This window comes from Trichosurus vulpecula, chromosome 6 (genome assembly GCF_011100635.1).
Source record: "Trichosurus vulpecula isolate mTriVul1 chromosome 6, mTriVul1.pri, whole genome shotgun sequence".
Classification (NCBI taxonomy): Eukaryota; Metazoa; Chordata; class Mammalia; order Diprotodontia; family Phalangeridae; genus Trichosurus; species Trichosurus vulpecula.
Window position 1 is genome coordinate 240,277,477 of NC_050578.1, and position 21,257 is coordinate 240,298,733.

A 21,257-nucleotide genomic window follows, 5' to 3' on the forward strand; every position below is an offset into this window, starting at 1 on the left:
CGAAAATGATTCAAAACAATTCTAAGTGACCTATGGTAAAAAAAAAAAAGTCTATCCACTTCCAGAGAGAGAACTAATGAATTCTGAATACAGATTGAAGGATACTTTTTTTCTTAAAAAAGTTATTTTTCTTGCTTTTTTAAAAATCCAAGACCGTTCCAAAGGACCCATGGTAAAAAATGCTACCCACTTCTAGAAAGAGTAGTGATGAATTCTGAATGCAGATTGAAGCATACTTTTTCAGCTTCTATATTTTTCTTGCTTTTTCTGGTGCAGCATGGCTAATATGGAAATATGTTTTGCATGAATTCACATATATAATTGATATATTGCTTGCCTTCTCAATGGGTGGGGGGGTAGGCTGGAGAGAGAATGTAGAATTCAAAATTTAAAAAAAAATGAATGTTAATTTTTTTAGAAGATAGTTTGGAATTTTAAAATTCATGAACATAATAAGGACATCTTTGCCAATTTGTGCAGAGTTCTGTTCTGCCAATGACATTGTTCTGGAGTAGCAAGCAATTAGTGCCCCAGTGCCATCTGGCACTTTGTGAGTAAACACCACTCCATCATGCTAAGTTGAAGTATCGGTAGTATGAAGTGGTGGTTATGTTTATTTCAAGGTATTAGCAGAAACTCAGAAGTCAATATCTACTTGACATCCTGGAAAATATCCTTATGTGCTTCTGATGTCACTGAAGGTGTGCTTCCAGTGGGTAATGAAATCTCTCACTAATTGGGGAAAGAAAAACTCAATAGATGTTGAGTAGCAAGAGGAAGGTTTGAAGTTCCTAATTTGTTCTGGAAGGAGGTGTCATATGGATTGTACACACAGTTGGTTTCTGATTAGTGGGAATAATGAATCCCATGAAGTGGTTGCATTATTTGAATTTGTACTTCATATTTCTGTTGGGCTTGAACCAATTACCACATTTCACATATAGTGCTGGGTGCTTTATAACTTCATGTGGATTCAACTGTTTCCTTCAACAATGACATTGAAAGGGATAATTTTGCATTTTTCCTTACATATTTTCATGTGGATACCTATTGTCTTAAACCATTGCGCTATTTCTTGAAGACTTTCACCTAGTTCATTATCTTTTGATTTCTTAGTTTGCCCATTATAAGACTATGGTTCTTGGCATACCATTGCTAGGTCCATATAGCAAAGACATCCAAAAAAGGGAAAAGGACCTATTTGTATGGAAAAAAGTAGTTATAGCAGCTCTTCTTGTGGTGGCTAAGAATTGGAAGTCAAAGGGATGCACATCAATTGGGGAATGGCTAAACAAGCTGTGGTAAGTGATTGTAATGGAATATTACTATGCTATAAGAAATGGCACGCAGGATGATTTCAGAAAAAAAATCCTGGAGAGACTTACATGAACTGATGCATACTGAAGTGAACAGAACCAGGAGAACTGTATACAGTAACAATGACATTGTGCAATGAAGAATTGTGAATGACTTAGCTATTCTCAGCAATGCAATGATCCAAGACAATCTCAAAGGACTGATGATGAAGCATACTACCCACCTTCAGAGAAAGACTTGATATTAGTTAAATAGAGACTGAAGCATGGTATTTTTTACTTTCTTTCATTTTTTTTTCTTTTGTTTGAGTCATCTTGTACAAAATAACTAATATGGAAATATTTTTACATAATTGCCCATGTACAACCTAAATAAATAAGACTATGGTTCCTGGAAAGCAAGTGTTGGAAAATCTCAGCTGCAAATGAAATTTTTAATGGGAGGTTCTTAACCTTGAATGTCCCTCAGTGGATGCTAATTGTCTAGGCAAAGATTTATTGTTGGTAAGCCTGGGCAAGGACAAGCTTCGTGAAGTCCTTCTTTCTCCCCAACAAGGTCAGCAGATAGTTGGTTGGCCACAAGCAGTAGGTATGAGCAATGATTATAACAGATTCACAGGGTACTTCTTTTTCAAATCTGACCTTTCTATGACAATTTTAACAGCATGATTATGTAACTAGTTTGGAAGTCCCTTATTTGTTTAAATATTTTGGTTTGTCATACTTTTCCCCTTGGAACAAAAGAGGGAATGATACTGGTTTATACTGAAAGTGTCCAGCTCCTCAGAGGGCATGCAGAAAATCTCAGTCCTTTCTAACAGTTTCCTATACCCAATTAGTGATAAAGAGTGGAAGTATTTCTATGAGTAAGCCATTCACCTTCCTAGGACAACTCCCACCACTGTTGACTGAGTGATCTCGAAGAATACATGGTGGAATGAGACATGGCCATAAGACATCAACTTCCCTGTATGTGACACTTACTTGGAAATCAGACTGACAGAACTTATCCTCTTTAGCCTGCCCCAGAGCAAACATTTCAAGAAGAGGACACTCAGACAGTGGGGATGGAGGTGAGGACAGGAAGAATATATATTTGCTTACCAGAAGTACTTGAAAGTAATATCTATGGTTGTGCAATTACTGTTGTTGGAAGCAATTGGGCTTAAGTGACTTGCCCGAGGTCACACATCTTGTAAATGTCAGGCTGAATTTGAACTCAGGTCCACCTCACTCCAGGGCCTGTACTCTATCCACTGCACCACCTAGTTGCCCGAGATTGTACAATTTTAACAGAATTCTACTTTATACAGGCATGATCATATCACTCCACTGATGTAGGAACCTCAAGGTCTCCTCATTTTCAAAAGAGAGGCAAAATGGTGAAAGCACAAGAGAGCTGCATTTTGATTCAGGGGCCTGGCTTCAAATCCTGACTCTGCTACCTGTTACCTCTATGACCTTGGGCAAGTCACTTAACCTGTATGGTCGTTAGTTTCTGCATTTGGGAGGGGGAAAAAGGAGGTTAGACCAAAAGAATCTCTTAGATTCCTTCCTCCTTTATACTTATGATCCTGTGACCAAAGATAATTTTCTTTACTAAGTCATTCAAGATCTTGTAAAATTTGGTTCCAACCTACCTTTACAGGCATTTGTCATTCTACTTCCTCTCATGTACTCTCTATTTGCCATCTAATAAACATATCTTGTGCGCTTTTAACTTTTATCTATCGATGTCTGGAATGCTCTCCCTCCTGTTTCCATTTGTTGACATTATTATACATGTTACGGGGATCTGGCCAACAGGCACTCAGTCCTTTGACATGTACAATCTTCTCTGCCCAGTGCCAGCCTTCATGGATGCTTGGGAAGCCTGCTTCCCAAAATGTATCATGAAATGTAAAGGAGAAGTCCTAAGCTGTTTAAGTGCTAAACTGGCTGGGACTTTTGAGATACCTTATATTCTGTCTTCTTCCTGATGACTTATTTTGTAGTAAAGAAAGGATTTTTAATTGCTTACTGAACTGCAAAGTCCCGCAAAAGAGAAACTCCGTATTTCTCTCTCTCCTCCTCCTTCCCTCCCCTTTCCTCCCTCCTTTGTGCCTCCCCTCCTTTCTTCCCTCCCTCCCTCCCTCTCTGTTTCTCTGTCTCTATCTCTCTGTCTGTCTCTGTCTTTCTATCTCTTTTTCTCTTTCCCTTCCTCCCACTTCTCTGGTAGTGAATGAAGAACTGCTATAAATCTCTCGGTAAAGAGAAAGGGGTGGACAATTTGGTTGCCTCATTTCCCTATGCAAGTCTCCATGTGGCCTGTGAATGCATGGCATTGCTCTATCTTTTGTCCCTGATGCATTTACATCTTACCGATCTTAGATGAATGAGCATTTGAGATGGAACAAGTCTGAAATAGCCATCAGAATTCCAGTGATAGGAATCCATGGAAGAGATTGCCGTAGCAACTGCAGCCAAGCTGGATGAGGAGCCAGTACATCTCCAAGGAGTGAGTGACCTGAATGATCCAGCCTAGCGGGGAATCAACCTGGCAGCCAGGATGCCATGTCCTTCAAGCAGGGGAGCTCTTCATCTATCCACCATGCTGATTTCAAAGTGAACTTGGTAGGGGAAATGTTTGTAGAGACACTTTAAGACAAGCCCATTCTGCCCAGGGACCAAGGGGGTAGGGGAAAGTAGGCTTCTTTAGGTTTTGAAGGTTTTTCAAGGACTTCAGTTCTTGCTATATACATTCTCATAAAATATCTTTTTTTTGTAAAAGACGATTGATGTTAATTGCCTTTCAATGCTGTTGAAGAGATATCTGAGGATACTGGGGCAATACTAACTGGCAGTGGCAAACGATATTGGGGCAAAAACACAATTTTCAGAGGAACACACCAGAATGGCAGCTTGAGCCAATACAGCAAAGAAGCCTTTATATGCCACCTACTATGTGCCAGGTGCTGTGCTAAGTACTGTTTTTTTTAAACAAATATCTCATTTAATCCTCATGACAACCTTACGAGGTAGGCATCTTTATTGCCCCATTTTATAGTTGAGGAAACTAAGACAGAGATTAAATGACTCTCCCAGGATCACACAGCTGCTAACTATCTGAGACGAGATTTCAACTCGGACCTTTCTGACTCTGGGTCCAGCACTGTATTCTCTGGCCCTTTTAACATTAGAAAAACACTGTTGACTTTCCACGCTGCCCCTAAAACCCTGAGTGTGGATAAGTATCCAGATGTACTCTGCGTCTGGGTTTACTTTTTCATACGTCGTTGTGAGAGTAAATTCAGAGCCTAAATAAAGCTTACATATGTATTCTTCATAGCTCTGTCCAAATGCTCCCTCTGTCATAAGATTTTTCTCAATTCATCTACCTAGAAGTGATCTCTTTCTCCTACGATCTTAAAGGCATTTGGGGCTAAGTAACTTGCCCAGGGTCACAGAGCTAATAAGCTTTTGAGATCAGATTTGAACTCAGGTCTTCCTAACTTCAGGGTCAGTGTTTTATCTCCTGTACCACCTAGCTGCCTCTCACATCCGTGTATCTTTATCTGATTTGCTCTGTACTTATCTGCACACATGCTTTCTCTCCTCCAATTACATTATAAGCTCCTCAAGTATCTGCACACATGCTTTCTCTCCTCCAATTACATTATAAGCTCCTCAAGTATCTGCACACATGCTTTCTCTCCTCCAATTATAACTCCTCAAGTGCAAGAATCGTGTTTTATTCATATTTATATCTCCCCCCATGCCCAGTATAGTGCATTTTATACAGTTAAGAAGTTAAGTAGTTGTTAGTTAAGTTAAGTAGCTGTAGTTAAGAAGTAGCCATTTAATTGAATTTGATACCAGAAAAGGCAGGTCTGTTTGAGAAATGTTGCTGTTGCTGCAAAATGACTTCGTACTAATCTGCCCCCAATGTCAATTTATACAGGGTGTCCCAAAAGTCTTAGTGAAGTTTTAAGCTACATAATAGGGTCTGTACATCTTAGAGAACTCAGAGAAGAAAAATGTAAGTAATCTACTAACATTACACCACAGTTGTCCCAGTGGAACATGCATACATAAATATGTACATACCACCTAGTACCCATGATCACAGAATGCCCTCCTCTTAGTTTATAAACTCCTGTTGGGTAAGTCATATGTCTTAATGATCTTTGGTATAGCCTTAGCACCCAGCTTTGTGCATTATAAGTGCTTACTCAGCATTTGAAAAATTGAAATGGGCTTCTTGGAAATGCACGCTCAAAGTTACAAGGTGGGGCAAAACAGGAGATCTGGGTGGGTCAGTGTAAATCCATATTTATTATTAGACAGAAAGTATCCTTTACCAGTGAGCAAGTGAAGTATTCTTTGTATTAGGAGGGCATTTTGGTGGACTGGGAAAAAATAAAACTGCATCTACATACTCACATACACCTGTACTCATCCACCCTTCTACCTATCCATACTCACACATAGCCACATACAGATTCACATATATTCATATCTACCCACCATACACACACACACACAGCCCTCTCCCCCCACCACAGACTGATTGACCTTTCTAATACTCTCTTATTTCATATGAAAGATGCCTTTAATACAACTTACAGTATATACTTCACAGGGTTCATATGTGAAGGAAGCAAGTTATAAGCTATAAAGCTCTAGGTAACTGAGGGACCCAGGGTCCAGTCTTGCTTCTCATACATACTCCTGGCTTTGTGACCTTGAGCAACTTACTTAAGCTTACACAGCACCTTAAGCACCTTTTCTAAATGATATCTGGGTTAAAATCTCACCTCTTATCATTAGTACCCAAGGGGTCTAGGGCAAATAATTTTACATCAATGGGCTTCAGTTTTCTCACTTATAAAATGAGGACAATATTAGCATCTACATCTCAGGGTTGTTGTGAAAATCAAAGGAGATAATATTCATAAAATAGTACAGTGCTTGGTACACAGTAGGTGCTGTATAAATGCAATTGTTGTCATACTCTTGTTGGCATGGTAGAGCCAAGGTGGTGGAGCAGCAGGGAATGAAGCTAAGTACTACCTACAATTGCTGTCAACAGGTCTGTAAAATGCACAAGACCAAGTACTGATTAGGAAATCCAAGCAAAACCACTGCATCATTTTCAAAGCCAGATTGGTATAAGGAGAAGGAGAGGTCTGTGGACAGTATGGAGAGAATCTAACCAGGAATGGCCATGAAGAGCATTCTAGTACACGGAAAGGCTGTGTACCAGGGTAAGAAAAGGTTGAAAGTTTATCACAAAAGAATACAAACCTATGTAGAGTGAAGGAATAGGCACCAATGGAAAATTCTGTGGATTTCGACCCAGTTTTGGTTCACATATCCAGGACTGACTGAAAAAAAGACCTGCACCTAGGGGTGGCATGCCAGAGTGACGAGCGCTCCATTTGTGGCATTACTATATGCCTCTGATGGCAGGAGTAGAACAGGGTCTCTATTCTATGATTTATCCCAGTCTTAGGCCTGCAACAGAATTACCAAGGCAGGAATCACAGACTGAAGGAGAGCTTTTCATTCTGAAACAGCAGGTTGAGCCCAACAGAAGACTTTTGGAACTCCAACTGGGGCAAACTTATAGGCATGTTGCTTAGACCCCAAGCCAGGTCAAGAACTTGTAGAAACCCCACCAAGAGGATAGAACTCACACTTGGGTCTGAATTAGACCACTTTGGAAGCACTGAACTTCCAGTTCCTAGTCTAAGCTATTCCTGAAATCCTGGAATTGCAATACTCAATAACCTCAAGAAAGCAGCAAGAACATCACAAGTATTCCCTCCAGAAATACACACAGCCTGCTCAAATATGAAGTCTGAAGTCAAAAAGGAAATTGGAAGGATGAAGAAACAAGAAAATTATCCTACTTAAATAGTTATTATGATGACAAGGATCTTCAAGACACAAATATAGTAGAAGAGAATGACTCCAAAATATCTATAAGCTAAGCCTCCAAGAAAGCATGGACTACAAATAAGTTTGACTTGAATTTCTGGAATAGAAAGAATCCATTAGTTACCTCTTGACATATATCCCAAAATGAAAGCTCCCAGTCATGTTACAACCAAAGTTCAGAGCTTCCAGGTAAAAAAAAAAATATAATGCAAAGAATCAGGTAACAGGGAGGTACAGTGAGGATTACTCATGATTTAGAAGACATCCCTATAAGGAGACGAGAGCTTGGAATATGATATCCCAAAAGGATGTAGGCGTATAAGAAAGAATACTTTACTCAGCAAAATTAGTATAATTCTATTGGGTGAGTGGGTGGGGGGCAGGAATCCGACCTTTAATGAGGACTTCCAATCATTCCAGATGAAAAGGCCAGGGCTGCATAGACATAGTCATAGCAGTCAAGAGGATATCAAAAGGTAAGCATGAATGAACATTAAAGCTCAAGGATAAACTGCTTACAATATGGGGAAACCATGCATGTGTCCCCTCAAAACCAAGTAGTCACCAAGGGTCATAGAGACAGTTTAATTAGACAAGATCAAGAAGTGGTTCTGTTTTATGTTGATGACAAAATAAAATTGAAAAACAAGGTAAGGGGAATATACTAGAGAGAGAAAGGGAGCAAAAGAATAGGGACATTTTTTCTCGTGTGGTAGAGGTGCACAAGTCAAAGTCCATATAAAGAGGAAGAAGTAGGAGGAGCAGGTGACACTTGAATTTCACTCTCATCTGAACTCTCATCTGAAGTCAAAAGAGGGAAGAACACACATAAACATATACACGTGGCATTGCTGTAGAATTGGCTCTTCTCAGCAATACAAGGTTCAAAGACAACTCCAAAGGACTCATGATGGAAAGAGCTATCTATGTGCAGAGAGAGAACTATGGAGTCTGAATGCAGATTGAGGCAAACTATTTGCTCTCTTTCTTTTGGTTTGGTTTCTTGTTTCTCATGATTCATTCCACTGGTCATAATTCTTCTTTACAACTTGACTATTGTGTAAATAAATTTAATGTGAAGGTATATATATAGAATGTATATTGGATTCCATGCCATCTGAGGGGGGGAGGTGGGAGAGGAGGGAGGGGAAGAAAATCTGGAACTCAAAGACACACAGAACTGAGTGTTGTAAACTAAAAATAAAAAAAAAATCTTAAAAAAGATAAATACATTTCACTTAATAGGGAGACAGGAAGGAAAGGGGATAAGGGAGAGGGAGAAATAAGAGACAAGGTAGACTAAGGAAGGGATTAATTCTAAGCAAAACAAACTCTAAGGCAGTACAAATTTACTAATAGCAGTTATTTTTTTCAGTGGCAAAGAATTGAAACTGAAAAGATGCTTTGTAATTTGGGAATGACTGAACAAGTTATGGTATATCAATGTGATGGAATGCTATTGTGCTGTAAGAAATGACAAAAAGATGGTTTCAGAGAAACTGGAGAAGAACCCGGTGAGTTGATGTAGAGAGAGATGAACAGAGCCAAGAGACTGATTTATATGGAGACAAAAATATTGGAAAGACAAGCAACATTGAAAGATTCCAGGGGTGTCAATTTTAAATAGATTTTATTCTCCAGGATGAGAATTGTATTTCCACTTGTTTATAGTACTGATAAAGTGCAATGTTGTTCACTTCTCTCCCTCTGCACACATTCAAGTATTCAGAATGGCAAGATTTACACAGTAGCTACCACCTTGGCTACAAATTTGAGTCCTTCAGTTTTTGGAAAACCGTGTGCAATGCTCTTTCTTCCTTCTTCTTCAACCTCTTCAATGGTGGGAAGCACCTCCAGATGGGGCTGCTCCACCCCCTGGGAACCCACCAGGCATGCCTCCTAGCATGCCTCCTGCACTCTGGTACAGCTTAGTAATGATGGGGCAGACCTTCTCCAATTCTTTCTGCTGATTTTCAAATTCTTCCTTTTCAGCAGTCTGTTCTTATCCAGCCAGCTGATTATCTCGTTACATTTGTCAAGGATCTTTTGTTTGTCTTCATCACCAATTTTGCCTTGCAGTATTTTATCCTCTACAGTAGCCTTCATGTTGAAAGCATAAGATTCAAGAGAATTCTTGGAAGACACCTTGTCTCTCTGCTTGTCATCCTCAGCCTTGTATTTCTCAGACTCTTGGACCATATGCTCAATGTCTTCTTTGCTCAGACATCTTTTATCATTGGTGATGGTGATCTTGTTCTCCTTGACTGTGCTCTTATCCACGGAAAAAACACTGAGGATGCCATTTGCATCAATGTCAAATGTTACTTCAATCTGAGGAACACCCCGGGTGCTGAGGGGATTCCTGTGAGCTCAAAGTTGCCAAGAAGGTTGTTATCCTTTGTCATTGCCGCCTCACCTTCAGAAACCTGAATAAGCACACCAGGCTGGTTGTCTGAATAGGTGGTAACGGTCTGTCTGCTTGGTGGGGATGGTGGTATTATGTTTGATCAGGATGGTCATAACTCCACCAGCAGTTTCAATTCCAAGGGAAAGAGGAGTGACATCCAACAGCAGCAAGTCTAGCACATTTTCAGATTCATCTCCAGACAAAACAGCCTCCCGGACAGCTGCACCATAGGCTACAGACTCATCCAGATTAATACTCTTGTTGAGTTCTTTGCCATTGAAGAAATCTTGCAGAAGCTTCTAGATTTTGCAAATTTTAGTGGAGCCACCCAATAGGACAATGTCATGAATCAGTGATTTATCTGGCTTGGCATCTCTTAAGGACCTTTCCACAAGGCTCAGGGTGCCACGGAAAAGATCATCATTCAGCTCTTCGAAACGGGCTCAGGTGATTGATGTATAGAAGTCGATACATTCATGCAGGGAGTCTATCTCAATCCTGGGCTGGGTACTGAAAGAGAGGGTATGCTTTGCATGTTCACAAGCAGTACTCATTGATGTCTTTCTTGTGCTTTCGCTTGAACTCGGCAATTAAATGGTTGACCATTCGGTTGTCAAAGTCCTCCCCACCCAAATGGGTGAACCCAGCTGTGGACTTGATTTCAAAGATACCATCTTCAATGGTAAGAATGGAGACTTTGAAAGTACTACCTCCAAGGTCAAAGATCAACACATTTCTCTCGGCATCAACCTTTTTGTCCAAGCCATAAACAATAACAGCAGTTGGCTCATTGATGATTCAGAGCACATTGACGTGAACGATTGTTCCCAGCATTTTTGGTGGCCTGACACTGGGAATCATTACAATAGGATGGTACTGTAACCACAGGATTTGTGACAGTCTTCCCAAGGTAAGCTTCAGCAATTTATTTCATCTCGGTCAAGACCATAGAAGATGCTTTTTCTGGATAGAAACTTTTGGACTCCCTTTTGTACTGCACTTAGTTCTTAGGCCTGCCTGCTTCATTCACCACTATAAAAGGCCAATGCTTCATGTCTGACTGTACAACTGCATCATCAAAGGGACCAATCAAATGTTTGACATCAAAAACTGTGTTGGTGGGGGTGGGGGGCGGAGCCAAGATGGCAGCTGGAAAGCAGGGACTAGCGTGATCTCTGTACCGAGTACCTCCAAAAACCTATAAAAATGGCTCTGAACCAATTCTAGAACTGCAGAACCCACAAAACAGCAGAGGGAAGCAGGGCTCCAGTCCAGGACAGCCTGGATGGTCTCTGGGTGAGGTCTATCCCACATGGAGCTGGGAGCTGGGAGCTAGGAGCTGGGAACGGAGTGGAGCAGAACCCAGCCTGAGCGGCGTGGACCATCCAGACCAGAAGCCGGGTGGAAGGGGCCCTAGCGCCCTGAATCAGTGAGCTGTGGCAGTTACCAAACTCCTCAACCCACAAACACCAAAGACTGTGGAGAAGGTTAGTGGGAAAAGCTGCAGGAGTGGAAGGAGTTTGCGGTTCGGCTTCCAGCCCTGGGGGCAGCGGAGGTGGGGCAGCTACAGCTGTTGCCTCTTCTGGCCCCAGGCCCACCTGGTGGGAGGGATTAAGTGGCAGATCAGAGCAGGAGTGCACAGCCTGCTGAAGATCTGAGCCCAGTCCCGGTTGGGGGTTCTTGGGGAAGGAGGTGCTGGTGTGACAGAGCTGGCACCTCCCCCCCAAACGTGGAATGTAGAACTCGTTAGTCTACAAGCAGTCATACCCCGCTGAAAAACTCAAGGATCAAGTTAGTTGGTTGGGAATATGGCCAGGCAGCGAAAACACACCCAGATTCAGTCTCAGACTTTGGATTCTTTCTTTGGTGACAAAGAAGACCAAAACAAACAGCCTAAAGAAGAAAACAAAGTCATAGAGCCTACAACAAAAGCCTCCAAGAAAAACATGAACTGGTCCCAGGCCATGGAAGAGCTCAAAAAGGATTTGGAAAAGCAAGTTAGACAAGTAGAGGAAAAATTGGGAAGAGAAATGAGAAGGATGTGAGAAAACCATGAAAAACAAGTCAATAACTTCCTAAAGGAGACCCAAAAAAATACTGAAAAATACTCTGAAGAAAACAACACCTTAAAAAATAGATTAACTCAAATGGCAAAAGAGCTCCAAAAAGCCAATGAGGAGAAGAATGCCTTGAAAGGCAGAATTAGCCAAATGGAAAAGGAGGTCCAAAAGACCACTGAAGAAAATACGACTTTAAAAATTAGATTGGAGTAAGTGGAAGCTAGTGACTTGATGAGAAATCAAGATATTATAAAACAGAACCAAAGGAATGAAAAAATGGAAGACAATGTGAAATATCTCATTGGAAAAACCACTGACCTGGAAAATAGATCCAGGAGGGGATAATTTAAAAATTATTGGACTACCTGAAAGCCACGATCAAAAAAAGAGCCTAGATATCATCTTTCAAGAAATAATCAAGGAGAACTGCCCTGATATTCTAGAGCCACAGGGCAAAATAGAAATTGAAAGAATCCATTGATCGCCTCCTCAAATAGATCCCAAAAAGAAATCTCCTAGGAATATTGTGGCCAAATTCCAGAGCTCCCAGATGAAGGAGAAAATACTGCAAGCAGCCAGAAAGAAACAATTTGAGTATTGTGGAAACCCAATCAGAATAACCCAAGATCTGGCAGCTTCTACATTAAGAGATCGAAGGGCTTGGAATGCGATATTCCGGAGGTCAATGGAGCTAGGATTAAAACTTAGAATCACCTATCCAGGAAAATTGAGTATCATGCTCCAAGGCAAAATATGGATTTTCAATAAAATAGAGGACTTTCAAGCTTTCTCAGTGAAAAGACGAGAACTGAATAGAAAATTTGACTTTCCAAGACAAGATTCAAGAGAAGCATGAAAAGGTAATCAAGAAACAGAAATTGCAAGGGACTTACTAAAGGTGAACTGTTTTGTTTACATTCCTCCATGGAAAGATGACATGCATGATTCATGAGACCTCAGTATTAGGGTATCTGAAGGGAATATGCATATATATATATATATATATATATATATATATATATATATATACATGTTTATGTATATATATATATAAGTGAGTGTGTATGTATGTATATATCTGTGTGTGTATATACATACATACATACATATATATATATATATATATATATATATATATATATATATACACATATAAAAAAGAGAGAGCAGACACAGGATGAGTTGAAGATGAAGGGAGGATATCTAAAAGAAATAAAATCAAATTAAGGGATGAGAGAGCAACATACTGAGACAGGGAGATAGGGAAAGATAGAATGGGGTGGATTATCTCACATAAAGGTGGCAAGAGGAAACAGTTCTGTGGGAGGAGGGGAGAGGGCAGGTGAGGGGGGAATGAGTGAACCTTGCTCTCATCAGATTTGGCCTGAGGAGGGAATACCGTACATACTCAATTGGGTATCTTACCCCACAGGAAAGAAGAGGGAGGAAGATAAAAAAAAAAGGGGGGGATGATGGAGGGGAGGGCAGATGGGGGTGGAGGTGATCAAAAACAAACAATTTGGAAAGGGGACAGGGTCAAGCGAGACAGTTCAATAAAGCGGGATGGGTTGGAAAGGAGCAAAATATAGTTAGTCTTTCACAACATGAGTATTGGAAGGGTTATACATAATGATACACATGTGGCCTATGTTGAATTGCTTGACTTCTTAGGGAGGGTGGGTGGGAAGGGAAGAGGGGAGAGAATTTGGAACTCAAAGTTTTAAAAACAGATGTTCAAAAACAAAAAAAAAGTTTTTGCATGCAACTAGAAAATAAGATATGCAGACAATGGGGCATAGAAATTTATCTTGCCCTACAAGAAAGGAAGAGAAAAGGGGATGGGGGGGTGTGTGATAGAGGGCAGGGCTGACTGGGGAACAGGGCAACCAGAATATATGGCATCTTGGAGTGGGGGGGAGGGTAGAAATGGTGAGAAAATTTGTAATTCAAAGTCTTGTGAAAATCAATGCTGAAAACTAAATATGTTAAATAAATTTAAATTTAAACTGGCAAAAAAAATAAACATTTTGCTTTTTAATCCAAAAAAAAAAATAAAAACAAAAACAAAAAAAAATTAAAAAAAAAACAAAAAAAAACACCAAAAACTGTGTTGGTGGGGTTCATTGCAACTTGATTCTTTGCAACATCACTGATTAAATGTTCTGTGTTGGTGAAGGTGACATAGCTTGGGGTGTTGCTGTTTCCTTGGTCGTTAGCAATGATGTCCATTTTCCCATTTTGGAAGACTCCCACACAAGAGTAAGTGGTGCCAAGATCGATGCCAACTGTGAGTCCCTTTGGTATGGTTGCTGGGGAGTCGGAGGTCATAGCTGACCACTGTGGAGGAAGAAGGGCTGTTGCTGTGCTGAGTAGCCCAGAGGACACTTGATGAAATATTCTACCCATTCTAATGGACTCAGATATGTGTGTGTGTGTGTGTGTGTGTGTGTGTGTGTGTGTGTGTGTGTGGACATGGTCAATGGGTTGTTTTTCTCTTCTTGAATATAAATATTTGTAATAAAGGTTTTGCTTTTACTTTCTTCTCAATTTGGTAAGGGGAATTAAGAGGGAGAGAAGATGGATTTTTATTGATTGAAAAAATATATTGTTTTTTGAAAAAAATTATTTGTTGACTGTCTCTGACTTTGACCATAAGATATGGAATAGTGTGAGTCTGCTTTGGAAGAGGAAAATTCTTTAATGAGAATTCCCCACATCAATGAAATCATACGTCTACACCTAAAAACCAGATCCCCTCCGAACTATAATTTTTAAACCTTAAAGAAAATGATTGCAAAGTGAACTTTATTAGGACCTAATTTTAATTAGTTTTTATTTTAAGTCAATTTTCTTGTTCACTTCTGGATACCAAAACAATGCTGGATTTGTTTCTATGGTGACTTGTAGTTTTCTTAAAAGCTTCATTTTACTGCCAATATGGAGGACTCATTCATAGAGATTATCTAATGTCCTCTTCTCTATCATCTTGACATTCTTGTTATCATGGATCTCTTGTCCCCTTAAGGAAGGAGCCAAGATATTTCTAGTGCTCACTGCTAGTTACTCTATACAGGCAAAGAGCCCTGTGCCTTAACTATGCCATCTCCTTGTCATTCGTCTGGTTACTCCTTGACCCAGCTTCACCTATTTTTGCCTCTTGTGAAAGATGGCCTAAAGGGGCTTCTTGAAACCTTGAATTTTTCCCTCCTTAATGCTCTCCTTTTTGAGTTGAAGGGAAGTGAACATTTTCCCTTAGGATACCCAACTTGAAATACCTTGATTTGAACTGAGGAAGATTTTACTTGAAAAGATATTTTCTAAGTATTGTATTTAATCCTATCCTTCCCCTGGAGATTATGAACAGAGATGTGCTCCAACAACTCATGTTCTTCCCTTGTTGTAGCTGTAACTAAATGCCTTTGGGAAAAAGAAGACAAAGACATGAAACTGCCTGCCATGGCTAACATTGTTGGTGATTAGTAGCTGTCAAGGCAATAGAGTTTAGCTTTGGGAAGAGACAGAGAAGTTGGCCAGAAGGCGCTCAGCCTTTCCACGGGTAGGGAAATGAAGGAGAGGAAGACAAGTGGCCTGGATAGCACATTCTTCTTTGGAATTTTCCAGGACTAAATGGGGGAAATAGGAACAAAGCACATAGACCTATAGATTCAAAGTCTTCATATTGATTTAGAGAAAGCTGACAGAAGAGGAGAGGTAAAAAGCCCTAGATGTGGAGGCAAAAGCCCTGGGTTTGAATTCCAGGGCTGTTACTTGCTAGCTGTGTGAAGTCTCTTCACTTTTCTCAGTCTCAAGTACTTGGGATAGACTAACAAACAAACAAACAAACAAACAAACAAACACAGGCCTCTGATCTCAAGGTTTATATTTTATGCAGGACTTCTTAATCTCAGGTCTCTGAATTTGTTGTTTTACATTGTGTACACACATACATACATATCACTATTCCTTTCACAATTTTAAAATTATATTTAGATATTACAAAAAAACAAAGGACACATCTACCCCTTTAAAGTGCACTGTTCAAAATGGAAGCACTCCACTGAGTGGAGCAAAATTAAGAACAAATTGCACACATGTAGTCAAAATTATTTTAGATAACATTTATTCTAATAAAATTATTTTCCTTTTTAATCTGATGCATTTTGTTTTATTTATTTTGTTATATTATTCTAAGAAGGGGTCTATACATTTCACCAGACTGTCAAAGGACTACATGATACAGGAGAGATTAAGAATCAAGGGATTTTGAAGAAATGACGTGGAACCAGCTCAAGAAGTCAGGAAGTGGAATGTGTGTGTGTGTGTGTGTGTGTGTGTGTGTGTGTGTGTGTGTGTGTGTAAAATGGTAGAGGGGTGTGTGTATATATAAATATATATAAATGATAGAGGGTTAGGGAAGGTCGTCAAGAAGGAGGTAGTACTAGGGCTATTTCTTTAAGAAAGATTGGAATTCAAAGAGAGAGATGTCAGGAAAGTGTGGGGAAAGCCTTGAAAAGGCTGTATAAGTGGACAGAAGGGCATGGAAATGAAGAATGTTGTGGAGGTAGAAATAGGAAGACAGATTTAACATAGGGGATGTGAAGGCAAATGAAGAGTCAAAGATGGCGGATTTTTGTGAACATCACTTTCTAGAAGGGTAATGGTAACTTTTTTTAAAGGTTTTATAAATTTTTTTAAAAAATCTCCTCTTTTGGGGAATTTAATTATATGCTGTATTTTAATTTTTCAAATATTTAATTATTTCCAATTACATGTAAATTTTTAAACATTTATTTCTTTGAAAATGTTGACTTCCAAATTCTCTCCCTCCCTCTCTCTCCACCTCCCTTATTGAGAAGGCAAACAATTTGATATAGGTTATAAATGTGCAGTTGTGAAAAACATTTCCATATTAGTCATGTTATGAAAGAAAACAGAGACCAAAAAAAACCCAAGAAAAATAAAGTAAAAAAAATATGCTTCTATCTCCATTCAGACTCTACCAGTTCTTTCTCTGGAGGTGTATAGCATTTTTTCAACATGAGTCCTTTGTAATCGTCTTAAATCAGTGTATTTCTGAGAACAGCTAAGTTATTCACAGTTGATCATTATAGAATGTTGCTGTTACCACATACAATGTTCTCCTAGTTCTGTTCACTTCATGTTTGCATCAGTTCATGTAAGTCCAGGTTTTTCTGAAAGCCTCCTGCTAATAACTTCTATTAATTATTTTATTTTTATTTTTCAACATTCACTTCCACAAGATTTTGAGTTCCAAATTTTCTCTCCATCTCTCCTCTCCCCCACTCCAAGATGGTGTGCTTTCTGATTACGTGTTCCCCCAATCTGCCCTCCCTTCTGTCAGCCCCCCCATCCCCTTCCCATCTATTTTCCTGTAGGGCAAGATAGATTTCTATACCTGATTTCCTATATGGGGAGCAAGGGTAGGGTAGGTGGTGGGAGGCCAGGGACGGGGTGGAGGTAGGGGGAAACCATGCTTCTCACCCTGCCCTCTGTCTGAGGCTGCTGCCTGCTACTTGGACTGTGCTCTTTTTTCAGATTGGTGCAACAGACCTTTCTTGTCCTTCCAGGTTGTCTTGGGCTAGAAATTTGTTTCACTCTGTCATTTTGTGGGTTCTGCTGCTCTAGAATTTGTTTAGAGTCATTTTTATTGGTATTTGGGAGGTTTGGGGGAGAGCTCAAGCAAGTCCCTTTTACTCTGACATATTGCCTCCCCCTCCCCATAGTGCCTTTAAAGGAAACAGAACCATTTGGGCTGTAGTGAGTGCCAATTTGGAAGGAGAAAAAATACAATATCCTTACTTTAAATATTAGTCATATACTTTTATGAATTCCATCGAATTTTGAAGGCAGAGGGAACCTTAGGGTTCATCAAATCTAGCCCTGTCATTTTACAGGGGACAAAATGAAGCCTAGAAAACTTAATTGACTTGGCCAAGGTCACATGATCAGGTAGTGGTGACTTCAGGACGCAGGCCAGTTTTCTACGCTGCCCATCCCTCTGTACCACAACATAGCTAAAGTCTTTAGCTTGGCCTGACATTTAGCATGATGATTAATATAGAGTAGACACATAAGACATATTTCTTGACTGACTTTTCCCACAATCAAAAACTTGATAATCTATGATGAATGTTATCAAATGTGATGAAAAAATTGCTTACAAAGGAGAAGAACATTCCTTGAATGGTGACACCATGAAATAGAAAGCGCACTGGTCTTGGATTTAGGAAATCTGGCTAGGAATCTAAACTCTACTGCCTACTTCTGTATGACCTTTGGCAGGCCATTTCCCCACTCTGTGCCTCAGTTTCTTCACTTATGCAATGGGAGTGTAAAGCTACATGATCTTTGAGGTCCATTCCAGATCTAACATTCAAAGATCAGTATTCTTTTCCAACTTTGACACTTTATTATCTTTTCTCTTCAAACATCTCTTCCATCTCCAACAGTTTCTTTGTTCTATGTTCCCCTTCTCTGGCACTTTGTGCTCTGTGTTCTAAGTTCTCTTCCAATTCTGACATTCCATATTCTTTGTTCAAATCCTCTCCCATCACCATCATTTTTTTTTTGTTCTATGTTCCCTCTGCTCTGTGTTCTAAGTTCTCTTCCAGTTCTGACATTTCATGTTCTTTGTTTAAGTTCTCTTTCATCACCAATAATTCTTTGTTCTATGTTCCCCTTTTCTGGCATCCTCTGCTCCATGTTCTAAGTTCTCTTCCAGTTCTGATATTTTGTGTTTTATGTTCTAAGGTTGCTTTTAGCTCTGACATTTTGTTCTGTGTTCTTTTCCAACTCTCTCATCCTAGGCTATGTATTCCAAGGTCTCTCCAAGCTCTGACATTCTGTATTCTATATTCCAAGGTCTCTTCTAGCCCTGGCATTCTTTGCTCCATAGTCACATCCAAATTTAGCATTTTATGTTCTACATTCTAAGCTCCCTTCCAGGGCTATTTTATGATTTTTCTTCCTTTCCAACTCCAATCAATGCCCTGTGATCTAAGGTTTACTCCAGCTCTGACATTTCATGTTCTTTGTTCCAATCTCCTTCCTAGTGCCAACATTCACTATTATATGCTCCCTTCCAACTCTGGCCTTTTGTGCTCCCTTCCAGTTCTGATAATCTCTGTTCTAAAATCTCTTCTAACTCTCCCATTGAATGTCAGTGGCACTGGGCTGGAGTAATGCAGCAGGAAGCCCATAAGGGGGATGGCTGAAGGAGGGAGATGAGTGAGAAGTGTATTCCTACAGTAGCTGCTTGGTGAGATGACAATGCCTTGGTTTGTTCCTGGTAGCCTCCTCTGGGAAATGTAGGGGGAGCAGACCAGTCTTGCCATTGCCTGGGTGCTCATTGACTAGAGTATTTTCATTCCAACACTTCTACTATTTACAAAGGGGGTGGGGAAAGGGTTGAGAAACACTCTTCCATGGTAAATTTCCCCAAGCATCCTGTGAGAGGTGCATGTAGAAATCCTGTTGACAAAATATTTTGTACAAGTACCTCCCACACACAGCTTTGAAATTCTACTCCTATGCACTTCCCAATCCTGCTGCTATTCAAATAACAAATGTCGGCAGCATCTTAATCTGTTTCTTTCTTTCTCTTGCCCCATGACTCCTCCAAGGAACATTAGCATCTATTACATTCATCTCCTTATGTCATTTCTTGTAATTTTTAAATGAATTTGGTAAATTTAGAATGAAAGTTTGTTCCAAGTGTTCCTTGGAAGTCATTTGGAAGGTAAGTTAAATAAAAAGGGAACCACAAGAGCATTCTGTATACTTTGGAGATATCAAAATTTACATTTCCACTGCAAAAGTCCCAGATTTTTCCTTCAAAGATCCCAATATTTTCTGGCATTTTTATAGAAAGCAAGAACTACAAGGGGCCCTTCTCAGAGACTTCCCGGAACGCTTCCTGGCAATTCTCTAAAATCCTTGTAATGTGATATTATGCAATATAGTTCTAGGCTACATTGCAGATGTTAAATCAACAAGCATTTATTAAGAATTTACTATGTGGCAAGCTCCATGCAAAGGGGTAGAGATACAGAGAGATAGCAATTAGGAACTCCTCTAGAGTAGGAACTGTCTTTTATCTATCTTGGTATCCCCAGCCCTTAGCATAGAGACTGGAACACAGTAGGTACTTCATAAATATCTAGTGACTGATTGATTGATTTACAGGAGAGACCAAAACTGTATGAGGGCACAGATCTGGTCTTACTAGAATGTCATTTCCCTGAAAACAGGGACTGTCTTAATGTTGCATTTGTATCACCATTTCCTGGAACAAGGCCTGGAACATTGTAGGTGCTTAATGCATGCTTTTTTATCCATTATTTTAACTCGACCTCACCCCCACCCCCCATTTTGCTTGGCATAATGTACTTTAGAAGTGTTTTTTTTAAATAAATATGAAATTTATTTATTTTTTTTTTACCTTAAAGATCATCTACTACAACCCCCTTTGTTTGCTGATGAGGGAAAAAATCACAGAGGGGTAGTGACTTGCCCAAAGTCAAGCAAGTAGTAAGTAGTGGCTCTAGTAAGTAAAACTGTAACTAGGGCAGGGCAATGGGGCTTTAGGCTAAGGGCACTAAAATTTGGAGAGTGCTGACAGCAACTGAAGTTCTTTAGTGCATACAAGGAACTGAAATGATGGAGCTCATCAACTATTTAGTGAGAATAACATGGGAAGCTACTAGATGGCATGATTCCTCTCCCTTCCCCCTCTACCCCAGGGAGTGGCTAAAACCCAGTTGACTTTCTCTTTCAATCTGACCCAGCCCTGCTTCCTTTCCCAAGTAAGCAGCCTCTGCTCCTGAGCTTCAGCATCTATCTTCCCTTAAAAGTGGAATTTGAATCCAGGTCTTCCTGATTCTAAGCCTAGGATTCTATCTACTGTAACACATTGCCCATCTTCTCTGACTTAGACTTATACCCAGAAATGTGAGGCAATGCAACAGAGTGTCAATGTGTTACATTATGGTACTCAGACCCCAATTGCTGTTAGATTAATCCCTTTAGGAAGCAAGAATAGGTGTGATCATTGTGTGTCAGACCACTCTTTTTGTTTTTGTTTTGTTGTTCATAGCTTAAAACCCCCAAAAACATCACAGTAATTTCTGGATAATATCACTACCCTCAGACCCTTGCCCCCAGTGAGCCTTCCTCTTGCAAAAAAAGAAAAGTTCAGGAAAGCCAAATAACACTGCGACCTCATCAGATTTAGTTTAACCGTGTATGCCCTATTTCCCACCCATAGTCTGCCCCCTCTCCAACAAGGGATGGAGGTTTATTTCTTCTCCAGGGTCATATCTAGTCGTTGTAATTGCAGAGCATTTGCCAATCTATTGTTCAAAGGACATCTTCTGGTGGCTGTGTCTTACTGAAACATTCTGCTATCACCCTCAACTTTGGTTTGCTTTTCTTGGCTATTCCTGTCCCCTGGCTTCTCTTCATCATCTATTCAGTCATTCTGACCAGCTTTGGCTTCTGACTTCTATGTTCCAGCTATCTCTTTGGGTTGAT

At 40.0% G+C, this 21,257-nt stretch overlaps 1 pseudogene; it reads right to left on the reverse strand.

Moving 5' to 3' along the window:
• Positions 1-8,978: 8,978 nt before the first annotated feature.
• Positions 8,979-20,438, reverse strand: LOC118854949 (annotated as a pseudogene).
• Positions 20,439-21,257: the final 819 nt, after the last annotated feature.